The 22,321-nt window shown below is 28.6% G+C and overlaps 1 protein-coding gene and 1 long non-coding RNA gene across 6 annotated transcripts in view; one reads left to right on the forward strand and one right to left on the reverse strand.

Annotated features, from left to right (window-relative positions):
- Positions 1-22,321, forward strand: part of LOC142223539 (alpha-tocopherol transfer protein-like) — a 58,558-nt gene that overhangs the window by 9,037 nt on the left and 27,200 nt on the right. For 2 of the 5 annotated variants that reach the window (XM_075293420.1, XM_075293423.1), the window contains exon 1: positions 17,566-17,720. The exons of 1 other annotated variant lie outside the window; for it this stretch is intronic. The gene's annotated coding sequence lies outside the window, so the exon portion shown is untranslated. Of the gene's footprint in view, positions 1-17,565; positions 17,721-22,321 lie in introns of those variants that run through there. 2 more of the 5 variants (XM_075293422.1, XM_075293421.1) reach the window with 2 other exon arrangements.
- LOC142223966 (uncharacterized) lies at positions 14,293-14,694 on the reverse strand. The gene is made up of 2 exons (XR_012718984.1): positions 14,583-14,694; positions 14,293-14,505 (listed from the first exon to the last, which is right to left on the reverse strand). It is a non-coding gene; the product is annotated as an uncharacterized LOC142223966 (long non-coding RNA).

The raw sequence follows: 22,321 nt of genomic DNA on the forward strand, positions 1-22,321 counted from the left end.
ATCAACTTTGTTTTAGATTCATTCACAAACAGTTTATTAAGACGCATATATTCCAAAATTAGAGCTGCATCTCTTTCCATATAACACTTGGTTGACACCTCCGATTTAAATGGATAAATTATGCATATATCGTCAGCGTACATAAACATTTTCCCAAAAAGATTCAGGTTTGCAAGATCATTGAGATACAAAACAAACAAAAGAGGACCTAAAATACTTCCTTGTGGCACACCAAATTTCACAGGAATCTCCTCACTTCTTACATCACCAATTTGGACAAATTGTTTACGGTTTTCTAAATAAGAGCTAAAAAGTCTTAGTTCAGATCCACGAATGCCATAAAAACGTAATTTTTGTAACAAAATACTATGGTCAATCATGTCAAAAGCTTTTGACAAGTCGAAGAAGATCCCCACAGCTCCACTATTTCCTTCATCTAACAATTTACAGATGTAGTTGACGACACTTATTGTTGCGTCCTCCGTCCCACATCCTTTCCGAAATCCGTATTGGAAAGGATTAATCAAATTATTTCCGTCGATATAAGTCACTAATTGACGATGAAGTATTTTCTCAAAAATATTATTCACAATGGACAAAATGGAAATCGGCCGAAAATTACTGATTGAAGTAGCTCCCTTTTCCTTCGGTATTGGTACTATTTTATGAATTTTGAAGATATCAGGGTATTTCTGGGTTTGAATCATACAGTTAAAAATCTGTACTAAATGTGGACTAATTATATCGCTGCAATGCTTCAATGTAGCTATAGAAATGTTATCATGTCCACAAGACTTATCTACCGAGAAGCCTAATATTTCATCCTCAATTTCACTTGAGCTAATCTCAATAAGTTCGAATGCAGTTGTATTGACACACATAGTTCTCAAGAAATTAAAATTGTCACCCGAACAAACTTCTATCTCATCCTTAAGTTTGCTGACAGAATCTGAAAAATGTCTATTCAGTACTTCAGCTTTGTTTGTATCAGTCACAATAATGTTACCATCCGCATCACTAATATTTATTCGACGTTCAGAATGCCTGCCAAGTGTATTATTAATGAAACGCCAGGTCTTCTTCGGATCATTCTGACAACTTAACAACTTTGTCTCATAATAATTATTCAGTGAATCTCTGTAAGACTTTCTTACAATTTTACTAATCCTTTTCAGCTGTTCCTTTAGACCATCATTATCTGGTTGTCTCTTTCTTCGCTTAAGAAGTTGTTTCTTATAGTGCATTATCTTAAACAAGTTTCCATTGATCCAAGGAGTAAGATTATCTTTCAATCTTTCACTACGAAACTTCAAAGAAATCGAATTGTTCGTTGCCGTTTGAATACAACTTAACAAACCATTGGTATCGCGTGATGCGTCACCGTTATGTATAAATGAATTTAACCGAGTATCCAGATCATATCTTAATCGATCATAATCGCAAACTACATATTTCCTTTGTACAACTTCGTTTAGTTGTAGTTTAATATCTATTGTTGCATATAGTATATTATGGTCCGACAAACTACATACTATAGAATCAATGACCATTGGCTTTGAAATATTGCTATAGACCTGATCAAGGCAGCTACCACTAACTGGTCGTGTTATCATGTTGTGGCAATTGTTAAAACCATAAGACAATAGTGTATTCAACACATCAACAAAAGAAGTTTCCTCCAGAGCATCTATATTAGCATCCCCGACAAAGACAGAGGGCCTTCTACCATAACGCTCAAGGTATTTATCTACAAAATTTATAAAGTGTTGGGGACTACATTTCGGCGATTTATAAAATGAAATAAATATAATTGGACTTTGATCCACCTTAATACCCGGTAGACTGATTATAATATAGTCTATAAAACCAATGCTAGTGCACTCCAACGTAGTACAACATACTTCCTCACGAATAAATATTGATGTTCCCCCATACCCATCCGATCGACAGCAATGTATTGATTTATATCCTGGTATGTTATATATCTGACAAACCTCACTTTTAAACCACGTTTCTTGCACTGCAATTAATGCAGGCAATACAGAAAACTTTGCGATTAAACTTTTAAATTTGTTGAATTTTGTAACTGACGAAATGCTTCTTATGTTAACACAGATAAATTTAAGAGCTGTATTATTTAAAAAACGAAATTTGTTAAATTCATCTATATTCGAAAAATAGTAACTATCTAACATAGAATCTAAAATAATTAATTGTATGTAAGCAATAAATCTAAATACCGTATATTATATAATATTTAAGTAGCAGAACCATACTCATTTTCAGACTCTTCGTCTGGCTGGATGACTTGACGTGGTCGCCGTTGCTGCTGTTGATATGTTGTGGCTTCCGAAATTATTTTATCAACTTCTTCCTCACTTCTCAAGAGCCTCGGTTTCGAAAGTTCACTTCGCTTAGCAAAAACTTTACTTCCACTTGTATAAATAGAGCGGAACCCAATATTCTTCAGTACTTTAGCATACTTGTACAAGCTTAGTGTTTCACGGCTTAAAAAATCATTTACAAATACTTTTTTTGTTTCCTCTTTTTCCCTTAATTTAGGTTTGATAGCCATTAGATTTGATTTGGCTTTTTTCGAATTGAATTTCACCACAGCCGACTGATTATTCTTATCATTTTTCTTCAAAAAGTACGCATCTGCAATGCTCTGTGGCTCCATAACAACACCAGCACTAGCAGATAATTTTATAACAGCATCAACAGCTGATTCATTATCAGTTGCCTTTAAGCCAGTAACCAAACAATCATATTGTACCCTTTGGTCGTTCATGTACTTCATCGACGCTTTCATAACACTCAACTCTGCTTTCAATGCTTTGTTTTCTTTTTGCATTGCCTCTATTTTTTTCTTGTTCTCAGTAACACCTCTCAAAATATCATCGTATTGCTTTGACATGAAGTTCATTGTGTCTCTCATTGCACTCAGTTCTGTCTTCAACTCTGCTCTCATAGCACTCAGCTCAGCTGTTACAGAACTGTTATCCACACTATTGCTATTGTTTACATTCGGCACACAGAAATCGCAAAAGAATTCCTCATCATCATGGTCAAGCAAATGATCGAATTGACGTTTGTTTAAGCGCGTACAAATTACATGGAATGTTTTGCTGCATTTATCGCACTCTATGCTTTGATCGCTATCTTCTACATTCAATTGACATTTGCCGCAAATTAAAACTCTTTTATTTAGACTGCGTCTGCTATTTCCGGGCATCCTTCAATAGATAAAGCTTCGCTGTGTGTTTATTTGTTAACAACAAGTAAAACGAAGTTGCGAATTGCTTTGAATATAACAATATTTGAAAATTAAGTCACAACGTCGGAACTGAAGAAAAAAAAATCAACTTTACACGGGCAGGGTTGCCAACTTTTGAATTTATTGATACGGTCATTGAACTTTATACCCACGTTTAGTTCATAAAATTTTTACGACATACTTAAAAAAGTAAGATTTCATTAAGCTGTAGAAAATTTCGAAAAAATAATAACTACTAGCAAATATTTTTTTCCAATAAAATTAAGTTAAATTTAGTGTTAGTTAAACTACGGTTTTTTTCTGTGCTTAGAAATGTCACCAGCATTACTGAGGTGGGATAATCCACCGCTGAAAAACTTTTTGGTGTTCGGTCGAAGCAAGAATCGAACCCGAATTTGTGACAAGTGGTGTAATGGTTTTATCTAATGATTTTTATTTACTTTAAAAGAAAATTTTTAGCATAAAAAAAAACTTATTTTGTCTAAAATTTTGTTTCTCAGAAAAAATCTTCTTTCAGGTTTGTTAAATTTATTTGTGTTAAATTTAATTTTTAAAGTGTATCACTAAAGGATTTTTTAACCAAATTTTGGGCCTCTTTTTGTACTATTTACATTCTTAAAATTTTTGGGGGTTTTTGAAAAAAGTCTAGACCAATTTAGGGGTTTTTTAAGATTTGTGGGGAAGAATCAAAAATTACCTGGCAACACTGAACTCTATATTGAGTAATTGTGATGAAAAAGTACCAAATGGCTCACGGTCGTGCCACTGCGCTTTTGGCAGTCGAAATGTATCAAACAAGCACGAAAGTGTCAACTTTATCAACCCTGCTATAGTTACACACTCAACTGCTAATCCACTCATAATAATGAACACATCTAGTCATACATTGTCATCTTTTAAAGCATACTTTTAGAAGCTTGTTCTTATGAATTTAATTTCATCGCCTAAGTGCATATTCTGGAAAATTTTAGATACATTCTATTATATCAAATTCAATAACTAATGGCGTTTTCTTTTCTTGTAAAAAATGCGCACTTTTTTTGCATTTTGCCTTTTTAGGTTCTTTTCTAAAAAAACAGGCAAAAGTGCGAAAAGGCTTCGAATTCTGTTGTGAAAATAGTGCCACGCATAGAGGCAAATTACGGACATTTTCAGCACTGCCAACAAACGAGAGTGCTGCGATTGCCCTGTTTCCTTCTTTGGATTCTTTTCTGCCCGCTGAAATGATTGCATTTTTTTAGGTTGCTGGTAACATTTTAAAAATGCACATTCTGTACAGACAAAATGACGGCAAAGCACTTTTTTCAGAAAAGAAAACACCATAAAACTACAATTGTGTGTTATATTTCATTTTTACATTTTTATTAAATGATCACTTTTTGATAAATATAGTAAAAAATAGTAGTACTTTTAAACGTCTTTAGATATTTTTTTTGGATTGCATATAGAAGCTTCACGTCAAATAAAATTACTGTTATGCATAATATATAATACATTAATTATAAATATAAATATATGGCTCTAAGCCAATTTAATTCTATTTTAGTTCATGAAATTATTATGTTTTAATAATGATTCCTTGACTTTATAAATTTTTTGTATGCGTTATATAAATGAACTCAACGGGGGAAAAATTATACACAAATGAAGCATAAAGATTAACTAAATTTCCGTCCCTCACAAAATTGTTCAGAATTTAATAAAATTTGTACCGTGAACTTCGTATGGCGCTAAAGATTACAATTACGAAATTTGAAAAAAAAAATAATTGCTTCTAATAATTTTTCTTGAATTTATCGAAAAATATTTACTTATTTTTGTAAAATTGTCCGGCAATCGGCGTTTGTTATACAGTTTAGTTAATTGTGTTTTTTTTTTTAAAGTAAAATCTCTAAAATTAACTAACATTTTCCTTTCCGAAGGGATGACTGTTTTTTACGTGCAATATGACAAATATGTAAAAAAAATTGAATATAATTTTACACTCAAAAAAAAGTGAACTCTCTATTTCACTAAAGCCAATTTAACCTTATTTTAGTTCATAGAAATATTATGTTTGGAGAAAGTTTTCTTTACTCTAATACTTTTTTGTGTACGTTAGTTAAATTAACTAAACCCGAGGAAAAAAATATACTCAAATGAAGCATAAAGATTAACTAAATTCGTGTCTTCCACAAAATAGTTCAGAATTTCTTTAAATTTGTAAATTTTACCAAAAATGAGTCCATCGTGAACTTCGTATGTCACTAAAGACCTTCTTGCAATTTTGAACTCCAAGTTTTTTCTTCAAACTACAAAATTTTCTTTAACAAGTGAAAAAACTTAGTTATGTCTAATAAATTTTCTTGTATTTGTCGAAAAATATTTACTTATTTTTATGACATCGGCGTGATGCCAACGTTTGTAATACTGTTTAGTTAACATTTTCTACAAATATTCAAAATTTTCTAAAATTAACCGAAATTTTCTTCCTGGTGGGTTCACTGTTTTTTCAGTGTAGGTTCATAGTTTTATATCATTTAAAAGAGCTACAAAAACGACCATTTATGGTATATTTACACATCTAATTCACCCGTACTCGTACACCCATATGGAATATTCTCTGAATTGAGTTGTGGGTTTTTTATGCGGTTTTCGTAGCACTTAAATTTTCCAAGAAAAACCAAGATTAATTATTTGAAATACTATACATATGTGTAATTGAACTTTGGTTAGTTTCCATAATCAACATAACTGTAGATATTTGTTTAAAAGATTAGGGGCTTTTTAAGTGTTTCTCGAATATCAAAACATTAAAAGGGGTTACAAGTTCACATTTCTCAACTCATAACGAAAAAAGCCAAAATCCTATGTTGTACAATCTTTTGCCTACAAGCATCAACACTTATGCACAATAAATACGATACGAAAACTGAGTCGACTTTATTCTTTGCCTGGAATATATATTGAGATTTCTGAAATCTGAGCATTTTTTTCTTACAGTGTAATGTTCAATGTACCAGTTTAAAGTTCTTATTATTCAAATAATATTTCCTTATGGCAATAAACATCAATATAAAATTTCTTCAATGCATTGGTTTTTGTGAACCAACTTGAGATCTGTCATAGCCTCCATTGTCCAATGACCCTTTTGTTATTATTTCGAAAGTAAGAATTCATCCATCCATTCGATAAAAAAAATAAATAAATAAGAAGCTGCAAGGTCATTACTTCCCTTTGACGTTTCATTACAAAACTGGCTAAACCTCTTATGCCAAAGAAGAGACTGGTCATTGTTTAGTTGGATTGCCGGTTACTTGACGTTGACGACTGACTGACTGAATGCACTGATTTAAAATTAAATTTTCTTACCAAACTTAAGGTCAGGTGGTAGTTTTAGGTGCACTTGTTTTCTCGCACTGACAAAGGTCACAGGTAGAGCTCAAACCAGAGATGGAAAATTACATATCATTTTTATACCCACCACCATAGGATGGGGGGTATATTAACTTTGTCATTCCGTTTGTAACACATCGAAATATTGCTCTAAGACCCCATAAGGTATATATATTCTGGGTCGTGGTGAAATTCTGAGTCGATCCGAGCATGTCCGTCCGTCCGTCCGTCTGTTGAAATCACGCTAACTTCCGAACGAAACAAGCTATCGACTTGAAACTTGGCACAAGTAGTTGTTATTGATGTAGGTCGGATGGTATTGCAAATGGGTCATATCGGTCCACTTTTACGTATAGCCCCCATATAAACAGACCCCAAAATTTGGCTTGCGAGGCCTCTAAGAGAAGCAAATTTCATCCGATCCGGCTGAAATTTGGTACATGGTGTAAGTATATGGTCTCTAACAACCATGCAAAAATTGGTCCACATCGGTCCATAATTATATATAGCCCCCATATAAACCAATCCCCCGATTTGGCTTGCGAGGCCCCTAAGAGAAGCAAATTTCATCCGATCCGACTGAAATTTGGTACATGGTGTCAGTATATGGTCTCTAACAATCATGCAAAAATTGGTCCACATCGGTCCATAATTATATATAGCCCCCATATAAACCGATCCCCCGATTTGGCTTGCGAGGCCTCTAAGAGAAGCAAATTTCATCCGAACCGGCTGAAATTTGCTACATGGTGTTAGTATATGGTCTCTAACAACCATGCAAAAATTGGTCGACATCGGTCCATAATTATATATAGCCCCCATATAAACCGATCCCCCGATTTGGCTTGCGAGGCCGCTAAGGGAAGCAAATTTCATCCGATCCGGCTGAAATTTTGTACGTGATGTTAGTATATGGTCTTTAGCAACCATGCAAAAATTGGTCGATATCGGTCCATAATTATATATAGGCCCCATATAAACCGATCCCCAGATTTGACCTCCAGAGCCCCTTGGAAGAGCAAATTCTTGCCATTCGTTGAAATTTGGTACGTGATGTTAGTATATGGTATCCAACAACCATGCAGGAATTGGTTCCTATCAGTCCATAATTATATATAGCTCCCATATAAACCGATCCCCAGATTTGACCTCCGGTGCCTTTTGGAGAAGCAAAATTCATCCGATCTGCTTGAAATTTGGTACGTGGTGGTAGTATATGATATTTAACAACCATGCCAAAAGTGGTCCATATCAGTCCATAATCGTACATAGCCCCATATAAACCGATCCCGAGATTTGGTTTTGGAACCTCTTGGAGGAGCAAATTTCATCCGAGTGAGTTGAAATTTGGTACATTGTGCTAGTATATGGTCGTTAACAACCATGCCTAACTAGGTCCATATCGGTCTATAGTTATATATGGCCCTCAGATAAATCGATCCCCAATCACACAAATATTGGTCCATATCAAGTTCATAATTGTATATAGCCCCCATATAAGCGACCCCCATATTTCAATTCTGGCTCTCTACGTACAAAAAGTCCATATCGATTCGTAATTATTTGTAGACTTAACTATACATAACTTTTTTGTCTAATATATACCATGTATGGACTAAATCACAGTCTTTCGTAGAAGTTTCTACGCAATCCATGCTGGTGGGTACATAAGATTCGGCCTGGCCGAACTTGCGGCCGTATGTACTTGTTTTTATTTCTTTATTTCTTTTATTTATTTTATTTCTATAGAATTTTTTGTCAAAATTTTATTTCTATCGAAAATTTTGTCACCATTTTACAACTACACAAAATTTAGTCAACATTTTAATCTTCACAAAATTTTGTGAAAATTTTATTTCTACACAAAATTTTGTGAAAATTTTATTTCTATAGAAAATTTTGTCAAAATGTTATTCATATAGAAAAATTTGTCAAAATTTTATTTCTATAGAAAATTTTGTCAAAATTGTATTTCTAACGAAAATTTTGTCAAAATTTTACTACTACATATAGAAAGTTTTTTTTAGGAAATTTTATCAACATTTTATTTCTATAGAAAAATTTGTCAACATTTTATTTCTCTTGAAAATTTTGTCAACAATTTATTTTTATAAAAACATTTTTGTCAAAATGTTATTTTTTTAACATTTGATTTCTATAGAAAATTTTGACAAAATTATCTATAGAAATAAAATTTTAACAAAATTTTCTATAGAAACAACATTTTGACAAAATCTTCTATAGAAATAACATTTTGTTGTTTTTTGATTTCAGCTTAAAACTATGCATTGACTAAACTACAAGTGTAGCTTAACCAACAAAGGAAAATAATGTTTGTCAAATTTATTTGGGCAAAGCCCTATAGACTGCAAGATGGTTGGATGGACGCACGTTTCGGAATTACCACATTCCTCATCAGCATCCTCTACTTGCAGCAAAACTATCAACCAATTGTCAGAATAAAAAGAGGAAGCACGCTCAAAATAAACCCAGCCACCAGCACTCAAATCGATGATTTGACAGTGGCATAGGAAAAGAGATATGTTTGTACGAATTTATTTCGGCATAAGCCGGCTATCATGCAAAACCATTTTTCGGAGGGTTCAAGTGTGGTTCATTGTTAGGTTTAATGAACTGCCTGAATTTATTCTGATAACTGGTTGATAGTTTTGCTGCAAGTAGAGGATGCTGATGAGGAATGTGGTAATTCCGAAACGTGCGTCCATCCAACCATCTTGCAGTCTATAAGGCTTTGCCCAAAATAAATTTGACAAACATTCTTTTCCTCTGTTGGTTAAGCTACACTTGTAGTTTAGTCAATGTATGGTTTTAAGCTGCAATCAAAAACAACAACAATGCTTAAAGAACAAAACCAACAATAACAAAACAAAACGAAGGGAAAATTTTATTTCTGTAGAAAATATTGTCAAAATTTGATTTATATAAAAATTTTTGTCAAAATTGTATTTCTAAAGAAAATTTTGTCAACATTTTTTTCTGTAGGCAATTTGTCAACATTTTATTTCTATAGGAAATTTAGTCAAAATTTTATTTCTGTCGAAAATTGTGTCAACATTTTATTACTACATAAAATTTATTCAATATTTAATCCACAAAAAATTTTGTGAATATTTTATTTCTACACAAAATATAGTCAAAATTTTATTTCTATAGAAAATTTCTGTATAAAATTTTGTCAAAATGTTACTACTATATAAATTGTACTACTATAAAGTTACTACTACATAATTGTATTTCTAAGGAAATGTTGCCAACATTTTATTTCTTTAGAAAATTTTGTTAAAATTTGATTTCTATAGAAATTTTTATCAACATTTTATTCCTATAGAAAAATTTTTCAAAATTTTATTTCTCTTGGAAATTATGTCAACATTTTATTTTTAAAAGAAAATTTAGTTTCAAAATGTTATTTCTATAGAAAATTTTGTCAATGTTTTACTACTATATAAAATTTTGACAAAATGGTACTACTATATAAAATTTTGTCAAAATTTTACTACTATATAAAATTTTTTCAAAATTGTATTTCTAAATAAAATTTTAACAAAATTTTCTATAGAAACAACATTTTGACAAAATTTTCTATAGAAACAACATTTTGACAAAATTTTCTATAGAAATAACGTATTGACAATTTTTTTTTTATAAAAATAATTTGATTTCTTTAGAACATTTTTTCAAAACTTTATTTCTACCCAAGATTTTGTCAGTCAATATTTTATTTCTACACAAAATTTTGTCAACATTTTATATCTACACAAAATTTAGTCAAAACTTTATTTATATAGAAAATTTTGTCAAAATTTTATTTCTATAGAAAGTTTTGCCAAAATTTTATTTCTATAGGAAATTTTGTCAACATTTTATTTTTATAAAAAAAATTTCTCAAAATGTTATTTCTATAGAAAATTGTGTTAAAATTTGACTACTATATAAAATTTTGTCAAAATTTTAACAAAATTTTCTATAGAAACAACATTTTGACAAAATTGTCTATAGAAACAACATTTTGGCAAATTTTTCTATAGAATTAACATTTTGACAATTTTTTTTTATAAAAATAATTTGATTTCTTTAGAAAATTTTGTCAAAATTTTATTTCTACACAAGATTTTGTAAGTCAACATTTTATTTCTACACAAAATTTAGTCAAAATTTTATTTATATAGAAAATTTTGTCAAAATTTTATTTCTATAGAAAATTTTGCCAAAATTTTATTTTTTGTCAACATTTTATTTCTATAGAAAATGTTGTCAAAATTTTATTTCTACACAATATTGTGTCAAAAACAAAAAAATTCACAAATTTACCAGACGGTAAAAAGTCAACCATTTTTGGTAGAATTCTACCAACTGTGGGAACCGCGAATAGGAGCCCAACAAATTATATGGGATTGTTTCCCACAACACCACATTTTTATGTTTTTTTAGGAAGTTATGTCATTTTGTTTTTGTGCCCGTTTGTATTATAAAAATAACCCCAAATATTTCAAATGAAAATATAAACCCCAATTTCCTTTTTGCAATTGTGCAATTGGGGGATTTGACAATGAAGGCAACTATACACGCTTTACGTGGCGAGGTTTAAGACGAGGTTTAAAACTTTCTACCATCCAAAGTGGGATTCGATTTCACAAAAATTTGTACTGAGTAACACTAATTCAGTTTTTTTTTTTCTTAAAACTTATATTTTTTCCATTATTTAGCGTTCATTTTAACAAGGTCTTTTATCAGAACTTAAAATGATTTATAATTTATTTTGGGTTTGATTTTCGTTTCATTTACTTTGTGTTGGAGTCGTCTTATATTTGTGGACCTGTGTTTTCATTTGGGTTTTTGGGGCTCATTTTCCTGGGTCCTATTTTCATGCCGCTTCTAACCGAGCTGTTGCTTTCAAAAAGTAAATTGAACTCTTCAATCATTGGACGCATTAACGCATGGTATATAACTCAATCTTCAACCTGAAGTATATTTCGTCCTGGGGATTTCTTTGAACTATATAATTATGAACAAAGTTTTACATATTATGTTTTGCCCACAGTAGTAACCCACCAAACAAAAAATGTTCTTTATTTTAACTACATAGGAAGTTCTACACCGAAAAAAAAGTTTACTATTTTTTATGAAAAATGAACTAACCGATAGTAAGAATGACCATGATTTGGCGCCAAAGATTTTTTTCATCTTGATAAGTTCATGATTTTTTTTTTATAAATTAGTTCATGTATTGCATCGTATTTTAGTTCATTATTACTATGCTGTGGGAAGAATATACTTAAACTCATTCAAAATATTCCTGCTATCCGAAAAAATGAACAATTTTTTGGGAAACCTGTATTAAGAAATTGGTTTGAAATAAACTGTTTGTCAGTATAATTTTCAAAAAAGTAGAGAAATTAAGGAATCAAAGGTACAACAAGCTTGTATACAACTAAGAGATTTTTCGTACAAAACAAGTCAATTTTCTAAAACCACCAGTATTTTATTTCAAAAAATTATTATTATATTACACAAAACTATGGCTTATGATATACAATAAAGGAAATATTGTTATTCGTACGTTGGATGCAGTTACTTGTCGGCAGTTGGCAATTGCTTCTTCAAAAGAGTAATATTCTATGTTATTAGGACTAAACTAATTAATTTATATTTCCATGTTTTCTACCCATATGAAAGATATATGTGGCATAAGTTGCTATATTCATTGAATTGTTGTCCAATTTAATCGATTTTGGCGGATTTGTCTTATAAGCATGTGATATTGCAAAGTTATACAAAATATAAAAACAAATATTATCAAATTCTATCGTTCATATTGATTTTTAACTTACGGTTTTCAAGAGTATTTCCTAGAGCCAATAAGGATATCAGCTTAGTTAGCATTAAACAGTAAGAATATTCAAAAAATTACAAGACCATTACAAGACCTGTCTACCTGCAAGTGAAAATAATTATTTTTAATAAATTGAAATTTTGGTTTTATTAAAAACGGAAAAACTTTTATAGAAAAACTTACCACCTTGAAAAATCCATTCAGTAGGTATATTATTGGAATCATATTCTCAGAATATATTTGAAATAAAAAATATTATAAAATTATATATAATTTCTACTTGTCAGTATAGCATTTAGTATTTAAGGTGGATATTAAGTTCGAGTTTAGAAGATTTTCTTTAAAAATAATCTTTATAAAAAACTTGGTTTGGGCTAACTTGATGGAGAATTTTGTATCGAAGACGTATAATTGTATACTTTTCTTAGTGATTTATTTTTAATTTTAGCGGCTAAACTCGAACTTAGTACTCACCTGAAGGAATTGCTGTAACATAAAAAATATAGATTCCAAAAAATGGTTCCATCTCCAACCTGTGATCCAGATGTAAAATAAATATAGATCATCCCATTACCACTCATGTTGTATATTTTTTATGTAAATCAATTAAAAATCCGCACTAAATTTAAACTATTAACAGAAATATACAGTTCCTGAATCTGTTATTTGTTTATCAATAAAAAGCGTTTTTGATTTCTCTAACATCACATCATTCACTTTTCAGTTTCTAAAATGTTTCGAAATAAATGTATTTTCATTAATAAACACCAATACCGCACGTACAATTTTGCAAAATTAAAACCACGTGTGCACTTCATAAATGTATCAACAGAACTGAATGCAGCAAGAAAACTCAAAGACACAAATAGTCATAACCCGCTTGTTCGGGTAAGTAGTGAATGCCTGCTTATATGGCTACCTATTCGTAAACACCCCTACTTATAATCCTGACTACCGCCCTTGTATTTGAGCGGAGAATTTAACAAGGAGATGTCGCTCAAAATAACCAATAGACTATTCTATGCATTATCGATAACCCCCCATTTGGTAGCTGAGAGTTAAGCGGACCTTAGACGGTCGGATAAACACTACGACAGAGGTCCGCCTATTTGTTGTGTGTTCGTTTAAGTTTTGCCCTTACACTGCACGAACAAATGTGATGACAACATGAAAAAATAAGAAGAAACATAAACAAACAATGAAATTGTACGAAGATTTATGGGTGAAACCATTTTTTCTGAAAAAATGTAAGAAAATAATAAAAAAAAATCCTGGTATATGTGTCAAAACAATGATTCCTGAAGTAATCCACATTTAATATATTACAAATTACTTGATGAATTTCAAAATACTTGTCGCCTGGTTTCCCATTGATTGGAAGTGGAATTTTTCCACGTTTTTGCCACAATACTGGTTTAGATTTATGTATTTCTTTAATTTTCAATCAGAATTGGCGATCCATCATTAATTTCATTGCAGAAATGCCTGTTTTTAATGTAAAAATAAATTTGTCTTTGATAATGTTTGTCGAACATCCCCTTACACTCAATGATTTGTACCACCCAACCAGAAAAAATCAAAGTTGTTTTGATTTTATGCCAACACGTCCCCGCGATAGCCGAACACGACCTTATACTATCGGATTTGTCGCCGCAACGTGTTGTGTCGCAGGGTTTATCCGACCGTATAAGGTGCCCTTTACTCACAGAAAAGGATGGTGAATATGTGGTAGCCAAATAAGCACTTTAAATCTATACCCCATTTGTTGGTTTATTCTGAAAATTAATTTTATTGTTTTTAATCAAGGCTTTTTTATTAAATATTTTTTTAATATATAAATAACAAAATTACGTCAAGATTATACAAACAAAAAGAAAAAATGTTATTGTTGGTGTAAAGATGGTTTTACTATTAAATTGGCCCTTCTTTTTCCGCTGCATTGCCTCGCGTAATTGTTGTTCTGGAGGTCCATTGCTGCTAGGAAATGGAGACGCCGCTTCTGAAATTAGAATATAAATATGAAATACATAAATACAACTGATATGTAATAGAATTATAATTAATTTTTTAACTTACATTTTTGAATTTCTTTCCTTTTGAATCACCATAAGCACTCCGTATTCAGCCAAACGCATTGAAACCAAGAGAACAACTGAACAAATCATTTGACTTGTAACGTGTTCTAGCGGGACTTCGTTTTATCTTCGTTATATCTCTTTACGATTAGGACAAGCATAATATCTTTCTATGCATTACGCATAAGCACCAAAACCAAATTAAGAACATAATTACTTTTGTGTTTTGTTTAATTTTGGTCGGCAAACTATTTTGTACATTACTTTTAGATACCGAAATTAAATGATCACTTTTTTAATTTCTCTCTCCTGTTTTTTCTGTGAGAGTAACAGGGTCTTTATTATCGATTTCATCCTCAACTGGTAATGCCCAATATAGTTTATCGACAATTTAATAGATTACTTTATGGTGCTGAATTGGGTGAAACGAAACGGTGCATTATATGCATTTAGAAAAGGGGTCTTTAGTACTTTTTGAAATCATTATTCTATACCAAAATAACCGCCTGCACATGTGGAGTGCTTATATAAGCAGGGAAAAAGCGACAATAGCTATTTGCCGAACAAGCGGGTACCAACAACACACAAGGAGCATTCCATCAAAGACCATTAATAAAGAAGACGTGAATTGGGCTTTGATAGTGTTAGTAATAGAAAACGGAGATTAATATCATACTTGTTGGAAAAGTGCTCCGAACTTACTGGTTTGATGCAGACAATTTTTATTTAGCTATTTTCTCCAACATTTCACGCAAATTTCTATGTCGGTTGCACTAAATTATTAATAAAATGTTTCACAAAGTGTTTTTGTTCGTTTAAGAGTTAAAAAAATTGCTAAAATAAGCGAATTAAGTTTTGTTACGAATGCAAAATGAAATGAGAAACCGAAAAAAAGTTGCAACGTCTCATGGAACATGTATGATATTAATCTCTGTTTTTTCAAGAAAAAGAGGAAGAGCAAGCTTATCTCACGTCTTCTTTATTAATGGTCTTTGCATTCCATTGTCTATAGAATCAAAACAACCAACAACAACATAAATGACGCAATAACAAACACAAACAATCATACGAGATATACACAAAATGTCTCTAAAAACCAAAGACCATTAATAAAGAAGACGTGAATTGGGCTTTGATAGTGTTAGTAATAGAAAACGGAGATTAATATCATACTTGTTGGAAAAGTGCTCCGAACTTACTGGTTTGATGCAGACAATTTTTATTTAGCTATTTTCTCCAACATTTCACGCAAATTTCTATGTCGGTTGCACTAAATTATTAATAAAATGTTTCACAAAGTGTTTTTGTTCGTTTAAGAGTTAAAAAAATTGCTAAAATAAGCGAATTAAGTTTTGTTACGAATGCAAAATGAAATGAGAAACCGAAAAAAAGTTGCAACGTCTCATGGAACATGTATGATATTAATCTCTGTTTTTTCAAGAAAAAGAGGAAGAGCAAGCTTATCTCACGTCTTCTTTATTAATGGTCTTTGCTAAAAACTCCCTCAAATGATGCAATGATTTCATTACTCTCTTCTGACTTCATTTTCCAGCACCACGTTTATTGATTAGTTGGAATTCTATCTATAAGTTAAGGTAAAATATATACCGAATTTATGAGGAATCTATAAAAAACGATATACACCAGTCAAGGATTATATTAATTACTTTTTATGCTACTTTATCTAAAATTTTCAATGTGAGGAAAAACACTCCAACTTATAATAAGAACGGAAATAATCTGTAGGTAGCCATCATACAAATCGGTAATGTCGTTAAGTTAATTTTTACTACAAAATTTTTTTCCATACAAAATTTTTTCTTAGTAAATTGTCCACATTTCGTAGTAAGATTCTTATATTGCCCATGTATTTTTTATAATAGAATCAACGATGCATTAACTACTGTGTTGGAAATTTATTTAAGGAAAAATCCTTCCCATTTCATAGTTAGTGAACTAAAAAACATTTACTGATTTTTTATAAGTTTTCCTTTAGCTAAGTTAATTTTCGTTGTGGTTACGAAAAATGAACTATATTACAGTAAATTTGTTGAACTATGTGAAAGTTAAGATGGTCCTTAAATTTACAAGACACTTTTTTTCTGTGTAGTACAAATTATTTAATTTTTTTTTCGGAAAAAGGCTAAGTCCATTGCAGGAAAATTGCGAATATAGGAAAATATTTGAGGTAAAATGTTTCAGACAAACATTCAGACGGCATTAAAATATAAAATAAATATAAAAATACAAAATACAAAAAGATAAATATACATAAAAAATATAAAAATTGTTTATTTGTCAAAATATCACAAAAAATTTTAATACACATTTAACATAGAACACTGAATTCGGACCACATCTTAAGAAGTGAGGCATATTCAGTGCAACGGTTGTTGAAATGGTGGACATCCGCTCTATGATCAGCCTATGTTAAATTCATCGCTTCTGCGCCAATTTTGCACAACTTCCGAATCCAAAAAGAACATTTCCACAACCTTTTTGACGACGCTTTTTTTGCTGGGAAGTTAATCAAATCAGGAAATCTCACTTAAACTAATTTAAAGTAATGTAAAGCTAATCCAAAATTAATTAACTTTTTTAAAATAATACTATATTTTAAAATAAATTCAATTATCATAGGAAAAAATATAGTTTAAATAAAAATAAATTCAATTCATTAAGACTGAGAGAACTCATCGGCCCTGTACAATTAAAGACTGACTCTTTTTCTCTCTCCAGCTTCATACAGTAATTAGCAAAGATTTCTAGCTGATCATTAAACGTCAACCATACTCCTAGTGTGTGTGTGCTATGATCTACCGGTAGTTTACAACTCGAACGTCATCTCAACTGTCCCAGAGGTCGTATGAATGAACGCATAAATGTTTTTGTTACATCTACCAACCAGCCGGCCATCAAACAAGGTAACAAACTCAACACGTAAACCCTGTAAAAAATGTAAACTTCGATTCAATATAATCTTAGGTGTAGACAACAAACACGACCAGTTTCATCTTAACTTTGGTTCGAGACACACGTAAACGCAATCAAATCTTGATTTCATTCTACGGTTTATTCGATTTTTTTTGAACCAAAACTAGTTTCGTTTTATTTCAAAACGTCGGTGTTCTTATCATCTGTAAGCAGTTGTATTTCCTAATTTATTAAAAAAAAAAACAATTCCAACTTACAACATTAGTTTTCTTGCAAGTGTACGACGGTGTATTGAAAGAAAAAGAAGTTTGAATAAATCTAACTAACAAAGAAAATACCATCCACAAAAACACATTTTATTTTTTTTTTTGGTGATTTGTTTTGAGTCTATGAAACGCTCTAAATGGAGATTTTGATGAAAACGTGATACGAATAAAAATTTTGAAAATTTTAAATAATAGAATACGATATTTTTGAAAAAAAAAAAAAATAATAAATAAAAATCAAAATTAATTTCTTCATAGTATTTTGAAATTTCACAATTAAGACAAATATAGAATATATTATTTTTGAAAAAAAAAAAATAGGAAATATAACAAACTGGTCTATTTCTTAAAAAATATACTGATAAATAACCCCTTGTGGATCACGATCAGTTCTTAATTTTAGTAAATTTTTAAATAGCAAGAAACCAAAATAATTCTTAAATACCCAGCAAAAAAAAGTGTAGCCAATAATGAATATGTTTTATTTTTTTAATCCGTAAGTCGGATGAGAAGCCATGAATGTTACATGCGATTGAATTTAAAAATTTTGTCCTTCCCTTAAGGATTTTAATGATTTCGAACCAAGATGGTTCTTCTTTGAAATTAAGAATTTTTTTGAGCTATCTAGCTCTAAATCTAGGATGTACTAATAAAACTAAGTTTAAAAATTCATTTCATAAGAGATACTAAAAAGAGATGCAATATCTTTAAAATTAGCCTTTGCCTATACTACACAGAAAAAAATTTCACGAACATTTTTCCAATTAAATATTTAAGTGAGTTTTAAAAAATATTCAATTAAAAATTTAATTGTTTCAAGAAATTTTTGAATTGAAACAAAAATCAACCACAAAAATTAATAATATCACTTAATTTTTAAATTAGATCAATTAATTTTATAATTGATACTATCATTTCTGTGATTGAAGACATTTCAATTAAAAAATTTATTGGATCAATTAATTTCGCTATTGAATCAGAAACAAATATTTTTGTGTGCAAACAGAAAAAAAATTAACAAAATATTTCCAACTAAAAAAATTGATTGAATTTGATGTTTGTTTTTCAAATTATAAACTAATTGATACAATTAACTTTTTAATCAAACTCGGAAGACTAAGTCAGTTAAACAAGTGATGGACATTTTTTTTAATTTTTAATTTAAATTTTATTTCAAACCATCAATTGTTAATCAAGCTAAAAACACTAACTGAATGGAGACAGTAATTGAAAATAGTAACCCTTCTTGATTAAAAAATTAATTGAGTTTTGTATACAAAATCAATTAAATTTTTAATTGAATCAATTAAAAAAAAATAATTGAAATTTGCTAATGAAATCAATTAATTTTTTAATCAAGTATTATTATACCCAATTAAAACTGTGAATGATACTATCATTTTCGTGATTGAAGACATTTCAATTAAAAAATTTATTGAATTAATTAATTTCGTGTTTGAATCAGCAAACATTTTTTTTGTGTGTAGACAATTTTTTATCTTTAATCAAAAGATTCAATATTAGTTAATTTCAAGATTCAATTTTTTTTTTTAATCAAAAATAGGGTTATTCATTTTAAGGAAAATTTGCCTTACTTCAAAGGCATATGACTTTAACAGAGGGTCTCAAGTTTCAAAGATTCCTAATTCCAAATTTAAATGATAAAAATTTTAAAGGTTGTAAACTTACTTTTAATTTATTTTGTCTTTTATTTTCATGAAATTTGTCCTTGATATTATGAATATAGCGTTTCCTAAAATTTAGGTTGCATAATCATCCATATTAGGTCAGTATAGGCTTTGGCTATAGGGCAGATATCATCTAATAATGGAGAACATTTTACAAAAACCTATCAAAAAACTAATTTGAAAAATTTAAATTCTATAGGAAATTTTGTTAAAATTTTACTTCTATAGAAAATTTTGTTAAAAATTTATTTCTATAGGAAATTTTGTCAAAATTTTATTTCTATAAGAAATGTTGTCAAAATTTTATTTCTATAGGAAATTTTGTCAAAATTTTATTTCTATAGGAAATTTTGTCAAAATTTTATTTCTATAGGAAAATTTGTCAAAAGTTTATTTCTGTAGGACATTTTGTCAAAATTTTGACAAAATTTTATTTCTGTAGAAAATATTGACAAAATTTTATTTCCATAGAAAAATTTGTCAAAATTTTATTCTATAGGGAATTTTGTCAAAATTTTATTTCTATAGACAATTTGGTCAAAATTTTATTTCTATAAAAAATTTTATCAAAATTTTATTTCTATAGATAATTTTGTGAAAATGTTATTTCTATAGAAAATTTGGTAAGAATTTTATTTCTATAGAAAATTTTGACAATATTTAATTTCTATAGAAAATTTTGTCAAAATTTTATTTCCATAGAAAATTTTTTGAAAATGTTATTTCTATAGAAAATTTTGTAAAAATTTAATTTCTATACAAAATTTTGTCTAATTTTTATTTTTAGAGTAATTTGGGAAAATTTTAATTCAATAGAAAATTTTGTCAAAATGTTATTTCTATAGAAAATTTTGTCAAAATTTTATTTTTATAGAAAATTTTATCAAAATTTTATTTCTATAGAAAATTTTGTCGAAATTTTATTTCTATAGAAAATTTTGTCAAAATTTTATTTCTATGGAAAATTTTGTTAAAATTTAATTTCTATAGAAAATTTTGTCAAAATTTATTTCTATAGAATATTTGGTCAAAATTTTATTTCTATAGAAAATGTTATCAAAATTTTATGTCTATAGAAAATTTTGTGAAAATTTTATTTCTATAGAAAGTTTGGTCAAAATTTTATTTCTATAGAAAATTTTGCCAACATTTAATTTCTATAGAAAATTTTGTCAAAATTTAATTTCTATAGAAAATTTTTTCAAAATTTGATTACCACAGAAAATTATGGAAAAATGTTATTTATATAGAAAATTTTGTAAAAATTTAATTTCTATACAAAATTTTGTCTAAATTCTTTTTTTAGAGTAAAGGTGGGCATTAAGTTCGAGTTCATTTTTTCACGATTACTTTTCTTTAATAATACATTTTATTGAATACAAACTTTGTGAAAATTTGCTTTGGGATATTCCCCATCAAGTTATAATGAAATCTGCAACAAATATGTATAATTTTATGACTTTTTTACTGATTTAGTTTTTACTTTAGTAAAAATTAGCGGCTAAACTCGATCTTAATACTCACCTTAATTTGGGAAAATTTTATTTCTATTGAAAATTTTGTCAAAATTTTATTTCTATAGAACATTTTATCAAAATTTCATTTCTATAGAAAATTTTTTGTAAATTTTATTTCTATAGAAAATTTTGTTAAAATTTAATTTCTATAAAAATTTTGTCAAAATTTTATTTTTACAGAAAATTTTGTCAAAATTTAATTTAAAAAAAAATTTAATTTCTATAAAAATTTTGTCAAAATTTTATTTCTATAGAAAAGTCAGAATTTTAGATGTATTGAAATATTTGTCAAAATTTTATTTCTGTAGAAAAGTCAGAATTTTATTTCTATTGAAATATTTGTCAAAATTTTATTTCTATAGAAAATTTTTGTTAAAATTTTATTTCTATAGAAAATTTTGTCAAAATTTTATTTCTATAGAAAATTTTGTCAAAATTTTATTTCTTTAGAAAATTTTGTCAAAATTTTATTTCCATAGAAAATTTTGTGAAAATTTTATTTCCATAGAAAATTTTGTGAAAATGTTATTTCTATAGAAAATTTTGTGAAAATGTTATTTCTATAGCAAATTTTGTAAAAATTTAATTTCTATACAAAATTTTGTCTAAATTTTATTTCTATACAAAATTTTGTCTAAATTTTATTTTTAGAGTAATTTGGGAAAATTTTATTTCTATAGAAAATTTTTTCAAATTTTTATTTATATAGAACATTTTATCAAAATTTTATTTCTATAGAAATTTTTGTCAAAATTTTATTTCTAGGGAAAATTTTGTTAAAATTTAATTTCTATAGAAAATTTGTCAAAATTTTATTTCTATAGAAAAGTCAGAATTTTATTTCTATTGAAATATTTGTCAAAATTTTATTTCTGTAGAAAAGTCAGAATTTTATTTCTATTGAAATATTTGTCAAAATTTTATTTCAATAAAAAATTTTGTCAAAATTTTAATTCTATGGAAAATTTGGTCAAAATTTTATTTCTATAGAAAATTTTTTCAACATTTTATTTCAATAAAAAATTTTGTCAAAATTGTAATTCTATGGAAAGTTTGGTCAAAATTTTATTTCTATAGAAAATTTGGTTAAAATTTTATTTCTAGTGAAATATTTGTCAAAATTTCTTATTTCTATAGAAAATTGTTGTTAAAATTTGTCGAAATTTTATTTCTATAGAAAATTTTGTCAAAATTTTTTTCTATAGAAAATTTGGGTAAAATTTTATTTCTATAGAAAATTTTGTCAAAATTTTATTTCCATAGAAAATTTTATCAAAATTTTATTTCTATAGGAAATTTTGTCAACAATTTTATTTCTATAGAAAATTTGGTCAA

This window comes from Haematobia irritans, chromosome 2 (assembly GCF_050003625.1).
Source record: "Haematobia irritans isolate KBUSLIRL chromosome 2, ASM5000362v1, whole genome shotgun sequence".
NCBI lineage: Eukaryota > Metazoa > Arthropoda > Insecta > Diptera > Muscidae > Haematobia > Haematobia irritans.